At 44.5% G+C, this 5,000-nt stretch overlaps 1 protein-coding gene across 1 annotated transcript in view; it reads left to right on the top strand.

Annotated features, from left to right (window-relative positions):
• The window catches only part of LOC134438328 (SH3 and multiple ankyrin repeat domains protein 2-like), a 258,811-nt gene that overhangs the window by 72,666 nt on the left and 181,145 nt on the right, over positions 1-5,000 (top strand). The gene's annotated exons all lie outside the window — the stretch shown is intronic.

Below are 5,000 nucleotides of genomic sequence, written 5' to 3'. Positions count from 1 at the left end.
GATTGTAGTTTTTGGAGTGAGAAGTAGGCACACTTAAAATCCTTTTTTTATCATATCATGGCTGGATTACGTTTCGACTTCAGTCTGATGATGAATCTTGAATCTGATGAAGACTGTTGAAGTCGAAACGTAATCCAGCCATGAAATAATAAAAGAAAACAAAAAGGATTTTAAGTGTGCAGACCTCTCACTCCAAAAAATAGTCATTTTGCCCCTGCACCTTTCTCTGGGATGTGCACAATCTTCACCTTCAACTTACTGCCATACAGTGCACAAGTTCTTCTGAATACATCAGAGGGAAAAGAGCACAACACTGATGCACACTCCTCACTGTCGCTCCTGCAGTCCTTATTCTTACTAACCAGAAAGCAGTGCTACAATATATATCTACTGTGTGACTAACCAGACAGTCCTACTACAATACAGTATCTACTGTGTGACTAACCAGACAGTCCTACTATATAAAAAAGTAGAGGGCTGGAGGGCTGCGGCGTTCAAGTGGTAAAACTGGTGGTGGTTTGAAGGTGCTCTTTGGCCAAGACGTAGAAAATATCAAAAAAAGGCAGGACGCCAAGGCACTCTTCTAAGATAAAACCGCTTTATTAACAAGGCTAGTTCATGTTTGAACTTAAATAATTAAAAATACTGCCACTGACAATATATGCCAATAAGTGCTACAATATACAGTATCTACTGTGTGACTAACCAGACAGCAGTGCTACATATCTAATGTGTGACTAACCAGACAGTGCTACAATATAATAAATAATAATAATAATAATAATAATAATAATAAATATAGCTGCAAGCAGCAATGCGGGGCCAAGCAGTAAACTTGCCAAAGTCGCCACGGCAACAGAAGGAACTGCAGCGGCCCCTTTGGCCCAAATCTCGCCAATGTTGGTGTGCATTCCTTGGAGGGGAGTGTGATCACGTAAACCAAGTTTAGTTTGAATCCGTTGAAGAGCTGCCGAGATATGAGCTCACTTCCTGTTACCTGTTGGTGGCGCAATACAGTTTGAGCTTGGGGTCTGGATTTTTTTGTGGGAGGTCATGGGATGGACTAGAATGTGTGCAAAAAATCCTAACAGAAATTGACTAACGGTTGCCGAGATATGACCTCACTTCCTGTTTTGCCACTTTTATGACATTTTGATTGGCTATTGCCGGCAAACGACAAGAGGTGTCCAAAATTCTTTGAATAACCTAAAGCGTATCAGTCCCAAGATGAAGTGTACCCTTTTGTAGGGCATTCTGACCAATATTGTGGAACAAGTAGCATTTTTATTGAATTTCACAAAATTCAAAATGGCGGACTTTTTTCTTCCGGTTGACATGAAGTCATATAGTGCGTTGGATTCGGCTTGGCCCAAGGATTCTAGTGATAGTATTATTTTCAAAATTAGGCATACGGTGTAAAAGCTACAGGCAAAAATGTAGCTAAAAATTTGACCTGTTGGTGGCGCTACAGAGTTTGAGATGGGGATCTGATTTTCTTTGTGGTAGGTCTTGGGATGGACTACTATGTGTGTACAAAATTCGAGCCCAATTCGACAAACGGTTGTTGAGATATGACCTCACTTCCTGTTTTGCCACTTTTACGACAATTTTGATTGGCTGTCACGGCTAAACGATAAAAGATATCCAATATTCCTTGAGACCCCATGTGTAGCTCAGTCCAGAGATACTATATACCAAGAAAATAGCATTTTTATTGAATTTTGCAAAATTCAAAATGGCGGGAAAACTATCCTGGCGGAAAATGACGTCATAGGGTGCGTTGGATTCGTCTGGGCCCAAGGATTCCAGGGATACCAAGTTTATAAAAATTGGCCCAGCGGTTCAAAAGTTACAAGCAGAAATGTACCTGCAACTTTGACCTGCTGGTGGCGCTAGAGTGTTGGGGCTGGGGTCCTATAAATTGCTGTGGGTAATGCTGAGACTAGCCCGAATGTGTGTGCCGATTTACAGCATTTTCCTACCTACGGTTCTATGGGCTGCCATAGACTTGCTAAGGAGAGGAAAGAAGTCAACGTAATAATAAGAATACCAGCTAACACTATAGGGGCCTTCGCCAGCTTCGCTGCTTGGCCCCTAATAATAATAATAATAATAATAATAATAATAATAATATACAGTACTGTGTTACTAACCAGACAGCAGTGATACAATATACAGTATATCTACTGTGTGACCCGACCCACACTGACTGAGGCTGTAATAAAACTGTAAAAGAGTAATCTATCGTCAAAGATTGGTCACCAAAGGAATGTGTGTGTGTATGTGTGTGTGTGTGCGTGCGTGCATGCCTGTGTGTGTGTGTGTGTGTGTGTGTCTGTGTGTGTGTGCGTGTGCTTGTGTGTGTGTGCTTGTGCGTGTGCGTGTGTGTGTGCGTGTGCGTGTGTGCGTACACCCATGTTTGAGATTGGAGGCTGGTCACCAGCGGCGTGATCCCGGACAGGAAGACAGATAAAAGAGGAACCCTTCAGGCCTTCCCAGAAACACAATCAATCAAAAGATGGGAGATCTCAAGGACAGAAGGCTTTTTTCCTGCTGTATATAGTATAGGTGTGCGCGTGTGTGTGTGTGTGCGTGCGTGCGTGTGTGTGTGTGTGTGTGTGTGTGTGTGTGTGTGTGTGTGTGTGTGTTGAGAGAGAGAGAGAGAGTCAGAGAGAGCCATATAGAGAGAGAGAGAGAGAGAGAGAGAGAGAGAGAGAAAGAGAGAAAGAGAGAGAGATTGAGTGTACACGTGTGTACTTGCCTGTACCCTTACAGTATATGAGCAAAATGAGATCTGATTGAATTTTCCTTTTACTTTAATGCTGTCCATCGCTTTACCTCTGTTTTTTTTCTTATCTCACTGTGATGTCACAGTAATGAAATCAGGAATACCCCTGTCATCGACTGACAGAAGGAAGTACTGTGTGGAGAGGCATGTGGAGATGAGCGTAGTGAACAGGGTTGCCAGATGAGGCTGATGATTTCCAGCCCAAAAAATGCTTGAAACCTGCCTGGAAGCACTAAATCCTGCCCAATTCTATTGATTTCTATGTCCAATTATTGGGTGTTTTTTTTCTGCAAAATGCCATTTTTACCCACAGACAGCCATCCTAAGTAGCCCATCTGGGCGGGCAACACTGGTAGTGAATGTACAGGATGGTTATGAATCATGATGCAAAGCTGATTCAAAACTGTTCCGCTTACCATTTTTCTCCAAAAACTGAGTGAACATATTTTTTTGCCTTTTGCTGGGCGGAATTGACGAAATTATTTCTTTTGAAGTTATCTATGGGTAGCTGTGGCCTACAGTAAGGTCGTAGATTCAAATCCCACCTGACCTCTCCCTACACCTCCACCCATGGCTGAAGTGTCTTTGAGCAAAGCACCTTACCTCACATTGCCCCAGGGACTGTGACCAATACCCTGGAAAGAAACCCCTGCAAGTTTGCATAAAAATGTCAGCTAAATGTAATGTAATTTAATATAATCTCACTTACTGTACTGTGTATAAGAGGTGAAATGTACAACAGGATGGTTATAATATTACTAATATTATGACTCCATCCTGAAACCGTGCTCTCTCTCAGAGACAAGAGATATGTCACTGGGATAAGCGTCCCTCAGACACAAATAGACGAACAAACTGTGATGCCATAATGTAAATGAATGCATAGACGCATACGCTACATAAATAACCATAGTACTGTAGTAACTGAATAAAAATGCAAATAAGATGCGTACAACAGTAAATAAATATATAAAGTGAACTACGTTGAGGAGGAGGTTGGCGATAATCCCTGATTGTTTCCCAGAGCGGTTGCATGGCGATACGCGAGGCTCCGCAGCGCAGCTGTGCTGCTGGGGCAAAATGAAAACTAGCCGCCGCCACCGGATTAATATGGCCCGTCATCCGCGCTTCATCCCTGACAGATACATAGCTGGATATAGATAGATAGCTACAGTAGGCGGACCGGACAGGCAAGCAGCACAGCACAGAGACATGCAGACACGCTGCACATTTGGACTATAACGATGACGATGACACTGCTACTGACACTGCCTTGCCCTCGCCATCCAGTAGTAGGGCACTGACGGCCCACCCGCCGCAGGGTGTTACTGACGGCCCACCCACTAGACTAGCCCACTTGCCCGCCCGCGTGCTTGTCTGCCTGCATGCTACAGTACTGTATGCACTCTACGCCACTGTTGGAGTAGTCACGGGTGTACTGCGTTGAGCCTGTGCTGGTGCTGGGTGCTGGGTGCTGGTCTTTAATTTTTTTTGCCAAACGTATCACGCTAAGCTAACCTGCGCCACGCCTGCGCCCATTACATCCCCGTCTGTGATGGGACGACGGCCACACAAGATCGTTGGCCATGGGTTCTGCCTGCTGCACAGAAAAAGGTGGGTCCCTCCCACTTCGTTCAAGACCACACGTGGCTGGCCTGCTGTTCGTTATTGGCTCTGATGGTATTTAGCTGTGTGTGTGTGTGTGTGTGTGTGTGTGTGTGTGTGTGTGTGTGTGTGTGTGTGTGTGTGTGTGTGTGTGTGTGTGTGTGTGTGTGTGTGTGTGTGTGTGTGTGTGTGTGTGTGTGTGTGTGTGTGTGTGTGTGTCAATGTTTGTGTTTATATTTGAATGAGCTGTGTGGTGTCAGTCACTGCGGTGAGGGGTTAATCTCTGGCCAGTGGAAGCTCATTCTGAAAGTAATTAGAATCTGTGGGAAGAGTATTTGTGTGTGTGTGTGGGGGGTGTGAGGTTTGATAATCTCAGTCAGAGAATATCTTCCTCTTTTCTCTTCTCTCCCTCTTTTTTCGTCCTCGTTTTTTCACACGCGTTGTTGCCCCTCTCTTTCTCTCTCTTTCTTCCTGTCCTCCTCACTCCAGCCCGTTAACAGGGTTTACCCTACCCAGCCCAGATTTAGACCACAGGATGAATGAAAGAGGAGCAGAGAGAGAGAGAGAGAGAGAGAGAGAGAGAGAGAGAGAGAGAGAGAGAGAGAGA

The sequence above is a fragment of the Engraulis encrasicolus genome, chromosome 22, assembly GCF_034702125.1.
Source record: "Engraulis encrasicolus isolate BLACKSEA-1 chromosome 22, IST_EnEncr_1.0, whole genome shotgun sequence".
NCBI lineage: Eukaryota > Metazoa > Chordata > Actinopteri > Clupeiformes > Engraulidae > Engraulis > Engraulis encrasicolus.
This window is presented reverse-complemented; position numbering and strand designations above follow the sequence as displayed.